We start from the raw sequence: 8,967 nt of genomic DNA on the forward strand, positions 1-8,967 counted from the left end.
GATCAGATCACTTTTGGTCTGTTGGCCAGATTAGCAGAGCTCTGTTTAAGTCTCTGAAGGCTGCAAATGTGAAGTTCTCTAACTCACATTCAGCCCCTCCATTTTCTTACTTAAGACTAAAACACATTGATATAATATAGAAGTTACAAATGCAGGTTTAACCTCCCAAACTGAATCCCAAAGTGCCGAGGATGGATTTGTGAAGGCTTCTTGAAAGTTTTCTCCTCAGGAATATTTGCACTCTCTTCCTCTGGTTCTTGACATATTTTATATCTCTTTTGAGGGCCTGAAACACGGGAAGGACAGATTTAATGGGAAGCACCAGCCTCCTGCTTCCAGGAAGATATTATTGTGGTTGGCTCAAATGAAGAAGGATCATCAGCATGTTCTCAGGGCTTCTTGCTGTGGCACTGAGGAAGATTTAGCACATTCTCATATCCATTTCCTTCCCAGCTCTAATCTTAACACCCACCCCCTGCATGCTAAATGAACATCCCAGCGCTTGGTAATGGAGACAGGAAATTAATTCCTCATAAAGGGCTCTTTTTTTTCCCCTTACCCCTCTTATTAAGACTCCTCAGCCCTGTCAACAGCCAACTGAGCAGCTTCCACAAGTCATAAAGGTGCATTGCTGCAGTCTCATTTCCTCAAGTGTCCTCCTTGATGGATGATGGCCATTAATAACCTTCAGGTTGGMAGAGCAGCTCTTGGGATTCAGGGGACCTTGTTGGACAGTGTAACCCTGACCCCTTGGCAAGGGCACTCTGGAAAATGCAGAGGGGCTCAGGATCTGAACCTGCACTGTTCAGTCCTTTTTAGAGGCAGAAATTGGAGAAAAAAATCCCTCCCTGGCCTTGCTGACCAAGGATTCCCATGGGAATGATCAGAGCTGGATCATCTCCCTGAAAAACACCTGAAACCAAATCCTTGATCTGGAGTCTGCTGCAACTTTTAAAATTTCCACATCTTTATCACCTACTAAATGCACACATCCAGGTTTTCAGGATACAGGATGTCCAGAGCAAGATTTTAAGAGGACAAAGTCCAGAAAATTGTCTAAAAATAATCTTTCATTGACATACAAATTAACAAAGAAGTGTAAAATCCCTACATTTTTATTGAAATTTTTCTCTCCAACCCATAATCTGTTGGGGAATTTTTTTTTTTTTTTTTTTTTTTTTTTTGGTGGGTATGACTAATTTTTAATTGCAAAGAATATCATTTTAATGTGAACATTGAAATGGACACCAAGATGCATGGAAATGACAGATCTGCTTYAAAATTGTCCTGTTTCACCCAGGCTTTGAGCTCAGCAGCCTGGGACAAATGGAGACGATGTCGAGGGAGATGGATGCTGAAACAGCAGGCAAAATTCTTGTGAAATGAAAAGGGATAATCTCCGTGTGATATGGATTTGGAAGCAAACAGGGGGAGAGTGTGGAGCTGATATCAAAAGCTGGAGGGCAGTGTAAAAGAAACACACAGATAGCATCCTCAATTTTGGTAGAAACCTTAAAAAAAAATAGAAATCATGTAACTCTCAAAAATAAAAGCACAAGATGAATTCAATGATCTCAAAACCARGGAAAATATCCCAGGAACACGATGTCTGAAAATTCCCTCAGTTCCCTTTGCAAAACGTTACGTAACATTTAATTTTGATTTTTCACATACCTACAGCATGTAAACTTTGGAACAGCAGCATAATGTGGCTCTTCACAGGATTTTAAAGCTTTTCTAGATGAAATGTTCTGGAGAAAAGTACAGTTATGCTGTCGTTGCCTAGCAAATGTCTCTGAGAAAGTGTTTCTGTTTAAGGAGAAAAACAAATTAAGTATAAAGCRTCTGCAAGGCCGCGCTCCCCGGGGACAGTAGATTTCTGTAAGACTCAGAGGGCAAAATTGTCAAAATCTCTTGTTAAAATAGAGGCAGCACATCAGAGCCACRGAGAGCAGGGATATTAAAGTGAAAAACCCTGCTAGTTCTGGCTCAAAGTCAGAAAAAAATGAGTGCTCTGAGATCTCCTGACCCYGGGGAGTTATTAGTAACATTTTTAAAGTCATCTCTAACATTATGTGTCTTTTGTTTTTTAATATATTAAGAAATTACATCCCAAAGGGGGAATGGACTTCTCAGTTCTGTGCCAGTCCCTGAAACAMTGAGTTGGTGTCTCCARCTCCAGAGCCAAATCTGTGTGTCCRTGGAGGGAAACACACCCCGTGCCTGCCTCCTAATGAGTATTAAACTGTCTTTGGCAAGGGATTAATGGACTGCTTTGGCTTTTCAAGCTCTTTCTTCTTATGCTGAAATATTTCTTTTAAATTATTTGAATTCCCTCTGCCCTTCCAAAAATCTTTCTCCACCTGTTAATGGAACAGAGCAGTTGGCAAGGTGTGATGTTGTGGCCTCTGCTTTCACTCAAGGGGATCAGGTGAGGGCCACAAAAATCCACTGGGGTCTGCATATGGAGAGAAAAACACGGAATAATTTGTAGAAGGAAATCCAAAACCATAATTCTCACTGAATGCCATGGAGAGGGAGCTGGAGGAAACTCCAGGACTCCTGTCGGTGTGGTTTCATCCTGCTCTGCCCCCTTCCCCTGCAGCTTCTGTATGCTTCCAGAATGATCCCATGGGGAATGTTTCCCTAAATAACCAGGGTTAAACCTGATTGCCTATCCAACAGCCATATGTTCCTTAAACAATGTCACCAGAAGTCAAAAATGAAAGATTTCTGGAGCTCTCAGTGAGAGGCTTTGRCCTGGTAACTGCCCACAGAACCCTTCCAGTCCAGATTAAATCCAGGGACTCTTTATCCTTTAGCAGGGACTCATTTATCCACCTGGGTTTCAGCTCCAGGCTCAAATCACCAAGGTTTTTTCTGCCCAGGGCTATTGCCCACATTTCTTCATTCCTTCAGAAGCAGGGGATAATCTTCTTGACCTGGGTTTTTGAGACATTGGGACRAGAGTGAGAATAAATATTCTCCTTCCTGATCATTCTAGGAGGTTTTTAATTTACACATTTTATGTCTGGGAGTCTTTCCAATCCGTATTAAGTTTGTTGAAAGGAAAGAGTAGCATTTAAACCAAGGGATCCGGGATGAAACTGCTCTAAAAAAAGACTCTCTGTGCTCCTTCCCCGGTGAGCTGCAAACTGCATTATTAACAAAAGTTCTGGAGTATCTCTCAGGAGAAAATCTTGAATATGTGGCAATGAGAAAATGGCTTGGACATCCCACAGGGATGCACAGGATCTGAGTGGTTTCCTACTTGTTGTAGCACAGATAAAACCTCAAAGTAAAGGATTCCTTAGAGCAGGAGACTCTGTCCCTCTGATACAGAATTTCACTGAGTAAAGGCAGGAGTGTGCTGCCTGCAGCCCCACAATTGAGGCACTCTCAGGCTTTTCCCAAACCCCAAGGAGACAATTCCCAAATGGATCATTACAGCAGAATGGCCTTGCTGGCCCTGCACAACAATGCCTTGGCAAACAAATTCATTATCTCGCTGTAAATATCCGCTTCCAGCCTGCAAAATCGTTCATCAGCCTTGTCTGAAGCTTCTGATCCCAATTCTCCAGCTCTTCTGGCTTCCAGTCGGGACAAGATGGGACATGCAGCACGTAGGRAAAGCTGCTCCACATTTGTGTCCTTCTCAGCTGTTTACAAAATTGTTTAGATGTAGGGGGAGTTCGATTTATGTGCCTTATCTTCCTCAAACCAGAGAGAACTCTTCCCTTCCGTTACAAACACAGCTTAATGGATCTCTAACAGCTCTGCTTTCACAACATCAAATGCACCAGAAAACAAGGGGGGGGCAGGACCAACCTAAAAAACAACTCTTTATTGTTTCCAGGTGTCCCTGATTGTGGGTGGAGGAAGGAGTGGAGAAGAAAGAGGAGAGAGAGATAAGAAAATCGTAACTGGGTGCTTGGAACAAGCTCATCATGTGTAAACATGGCAGACAAAAACAAAATCCTGAGCGTTGAAAAAAAGTTCTGAAGTCCTGAAGATCCCAAGTGTTCAAAGGATGTCTGGAAGCAGATTTGCAGTTCCTTGTCAGGCCCAATTGCTTTCCCAGAGTCTGCAGAGAGGAAGAAATCGGGCAAGGAGGTGTTTCCCCCACATGGGAGGCTGTGCTCCATCACCCAGCAAACCCGTTTGGAGCCAGGACTCACTGGGGGATGAACCATCTGGGGAAACTCCCTCCCCTTCACCCAATTTATCTCTTTTGGGGTTACATTTGTTCCCCTCAGGTGAAGGAGGCTGTTCAATACACACATTTTTATTGATCTTTGTGCATTCCTGCTCAAAGTTATGCTGAAAATGGGTATAAAGTGTCATTTCCTCCACTGTGGTGCTGTATTTTCCATCTTCTCTTCACCAGACTGGTGCACAAACCAAAGCAATCCCAACCTCCCTGAAATGGGTTGGCCAACGTGAGTTGGAAATATCCATTCTATTATAACAAAAGCTTCTGCTGTATTTTCCCTGCCTCCTTGAATTCTGCTTTTTTTTTTTTTTTTTTTTTTTTTTTTTTTTAATAAACTCCATTCTTACTTTCCTTTACAATTTTTTTTCACTGACTGTAAAAAGCACTCAATTGGACAGCATTCCGTTTGGAAAATCAAGGAGTCCCTAAATAAGGCTCAAGACAGATCTAAATATAGTTGCTAACAGAAATGGTAACTTTTCTGAGGATGGACAGCAACTTTTCAATAGCACATTTTTGATAGGCAAATGCCACTGAATGGGATGGGARCACAGAGAAGGATATTTTAAAAAATGAACAGCTCAGGTGGTTTTGGTCAAAACCATTGCATTCCTCCTGAAATGTAGGGGGGAWGTGGAGAGAGAAAGCAGAACAAAATATGAAAAGGTGTAAAARGAGGATTTCATCTGATTTGATACAGATTCTTTGATCCATTTCCTGCACACTCCAATTTATTTTTGATTTTACCTGTTCTCCTGATTCTGAATAGGAAAAATTATTGACAAGTTTCGTGTTGTRGAGGTGAGAGGAGAGAAAATGAGAAGGCTCCAAAGCAGCTGGAGTAATCCAGGGCCCAGTTCCCTTAGAATATGAATGAGAATTAAATGCTAAATTCCTGCTGGTGGGGCTTGAGGTCCATGGTGGTTCTTTACTCTGCTCTGAGGCAGAGGAGGGAGGGTTGTGATGAGTCCAGATTMTTGGAATGTTCCTTTAATGGGCATCCTGAGCTCTGAGAACTTTGGGAAAACCCATGGCATACCAGTATTCCCTTGTAAAGAGAATTTTTCCTCTCTTTCCTATGGCTTTTCTGGATCTCAACTCAGTATCAGCCTCTCCTGCAGTAGATTCCCCCATTTATTTATTCTCTCTCTTCATCTCACTTCTTTCTTTTTAGAAAATGTGTAACAAAGTCAATAGYTTTTAGGATTTAATCTTTTTAAATGGGACTTTTTCAAATAATAATCAGGAGAAACACATGGCCGGACAATGCTCTTGTGTAAGCTTAATTTTCTTTGAGAAACAAGCTTTTAAAAGTCATATTTTATTAATTTTTTTTTAATGYAAGGTAGGAATTAAAATCATTAAGGAATTAAAATCAGCTGGTTTTGGGTGAGGAGCTTAGGTTACTGTGCTAGTAAAACTCAAAGTGTGGCAGGTTTGAAATATCCCTGCCACATCCACGTGCAATATTCTCCATCCCCACACACCCATTCATTTKTCCTCCATGGTTTAATTAGCACCTGAACCATTCAACACTCACCTCTTCACTTGTCCTTTTCATATAAATGTCACCCCTCAAACCAGTCCCTCCTAAGGAGGAAGAGGGAAGATTTTCAAACTGAGSAATTCTGCTTTTTCTCCTGGTTGAACCACCCATTTAAAATGACGTTAGCCCAGCAGAGACTGGAAGAGGAAAGAGCACTCCTAATTCGAGATACAAAAATGGTGAGAAAGGGAGAAGGGACATGAGGAATAAAGTGCTGGAATGATGCACAGAGGGAACCCGCTGCAATGTGAGACCSTGGGATCCAGGGAGATTTTTTACTAATGGTCTCTGCCAGCCTGATTATTTCATCCATATTCTCATCCCTCCGCCAGAGACACTGCATAAATCACTTCCCCTTGTCCCAGGCTGACCCCGTGGCCTCTGTGAGATAATGAGGCACTGTACCTAGCATCTCCTAATGCTGCCAAGATCTAGATCAAAGAACATTAATTCTCCATGATAACATCTCTATTTATTAATGCAAATGCCTTTAATCCTTCCCCAGGCTCTGCTCCGCTCACCACCTTTACTTTTATGACCGAAATTTTTTTGGGATTAGGTAAATTGGCTTAGGGTCCCAAGAAGGTGGATGTCACTGAGAGCTGAAGTCTGATGTGTCCCTCCTGGCAGTGCTACTCACCTCCTGGACAGATTAGCTCCCAGATTCATTGCAGTTGGCAGGGGCCACATGTCAGGGCTTCCCAGAGGTGCCAGAGTGTTTGTATTCATTCCATAGAGATCAAGAAATAATTCATCATTAATTTCTTTTTAATTTTCCCCTTTTCTTTGCCTGTGATAACCCTCTTCCCCCTCCCGTCCTCAACATAATGGGCTGCTCAAAGTTATTTTCCAGGGTGTTTCTGGGGCAAACAGTGCAGGGCAGCTTTTCCTGTCAGCTACCACATGCGCTGGGATGATTACTTTTCTTAGAAGCAGACCAGGGAACTCTGTGGATTTATGCTAAATGATAATCTGTTCCAAGCACAGGTTCCCAGGGAAGCAGRAAAAAACTTCAGGTCTCTCAAACTGACCAACAGAGAGAGAAAGGAAACTCCATCTATTCAAACACTGCTCAGTGCAGTGACAAAAGGTGGGATTCCAGAGTGGGAATTCTCTGTCCCAGCCTCACACACACTCTTGGTCAGATGGGATCTGTGACAAAGAGTTATGGGGCTCTTACAATGCCCTCAGAGAGTCAGAGAAGGGTTTGGGTTGGAAAAGACCTAAAAGATTTTTCAATTCCACACCCTGCCATGGCAGGGACATCTCCCACTGTCCCAGGCTGCTCCCAGCCCCAATGTCCAGCCTGGCCTTGGACACTGCCAGGGATCCAGGGGCAGCCACAGCTTCTCTGGGCACCCTGTGCCAGGGTCTCACCACCTCAAAAGGAAGAAATTTTTACGAATTTGCAATTTAAACCTATTATCTGTCAGTGTGAAGCCATTCCCCCTTTTTCTGTCACTCCAGTCCCTGGTAAATAATCTCTCTTCATCTTTCCTGTGGTCTCCTTTCAGATGCCATCCTCCCTTATTTGAGAGGAGAACAATTCTGGGTGTGGTGCCTTGTGGTGAGAGGGTGAGAAGAACCTCATACAGTATGGGAGCTGGGAAAGGGAACCCAAACCCAGCAGAGCAGCAGTCTGGGGGGATGCTCAGGAACTCCACAGGAGGYCAGAGAGATGGGCAAGAGCCCWGGAAACCCCACAGTGTGAAGGGTTKGCACATTGCTGCTCCRRGAAGCAGTGAAAGCAATGACCCTGCAGAGGAAGGTGACAGGGAACTGTGGGGTCAGTTTTACCCCTGATCCTCCAGCCAGGGCTGGCTGCACCATCAGGAAGAGGGGACAGGGATCCAGGCTCTGTCCCTGTCATGTGAAAAGCATGAAAAGCCCTTTGTCTTCCCTCCCAGCTCCCTGCCTGTGAGGGAGGTTTATAAAACTTGCCTTCCTGCACATTTTGACTGCTCTGTCAGGACTCACACCTCCAGCCATCGAGTCTGTGTACAGAGAGCAGCCCTGTGAGCTTCAGGACTCCCATTTAGTCCCTGATTGTGACATCAATATTACTGCCTAATAAGCATTAGATATCAACCTGTAAGCAGAGAAGAACAAATCCTCCCTTCACACAAACTGGGATTATTGTCCCAGTTTATACTGACAGACAAAAGTGGAAAATCRATGTAAGAAACTGAATATCTGGACTGAACTCCAGTTTGTCCTGGGGTCCAATCTGCCACCTATTCTCTTCTTCTTATTCAAGCCCAGCTCCTGTCRACATTAATGGAAGCTTTTTGCAATTATGGAAGGAGGGAAAAAACATAACACACTCTGTAAGGCTGCAGCTCCATCAGCTCTTCCTTTCTTGGCCATCAAATGCTGAAAGAGTGACCTTGTTTTCATTAAGAGGAACACCTTGTGAATGAATACAGGATGTCAGGTGGAAACAGAGGCACACAAGGCAAAGAATTCATTAGAGAAAGTTTCAGTACTGCAGTGAGACATTCATTATTTCACAACTGGTCCCTGTGAGTTTTAATTAAAGAGACCAGACAGTTTGTGTATAAACTGACTAATACTGTGCCTTAATATCACATTAAATATGAATTTAAAGTTTTCATAGTTTAAACTTTTTTTTTTTTTATATCACTGAACATCACATGGCCAATTCTACCCTGAAAAGGGGGAGACAAAGCAGTTTGGAGGGTGCAGGCCCTGAAGAAAAACTGTTCTTGGGTGACTCCTGGCCCAGTTTTGCAGCCTCTGGAGATTTACATAATTCAGGACAACACTGGAGATTTCAGTTTATGGATGTGTGGAATTAAATCCGCAGACACTTCAGGCTCCCTGGCACTGCAAGTTGAGAAAATCCCTATAAAAAYGGAGCTGGATTGGATTGCAGCCTGCACAGTCACCTCATGGCTGAATGGAAAAGCTTGGGGTGACCCTGGGGCTCCATATCCAGGCAGCAGCACCTCCCCCAGAGGCCTTGGCATATCCCAGAATGGGATGAAGGTCCTTCCAACCCATCTCATCCCACCCCTGCCATGGGCAGGGACACCTCCCACTGTCCCAGGCTGCTCCCAGCCCCAATGTCCAGCCTGGCCTTGGGCACTGCCAGGGATCCAGGGGCAGCCACAGCTTCTCTGGGCACCCTGTGCCAGGGCCTGCCCACCCTCACAGGGAACAATTCCTCACCAATATCCCATCTAAC

This window comes from Malurus melanocephalus, unplaced genomic scaffold (assembly GCF_030028575.1).
Source record: "Malurus melanocephalus ecotype Western Australia unplaced genomic scaffold, MMel_1.1 scaffold_331, whole genome shotgun sequence".
Lineage (NCBI taxonomy): Eukaryota > Metazoa > Chordata > Aves > Passeriformes > Maluridae > Malurus > Malurus melanocephalus.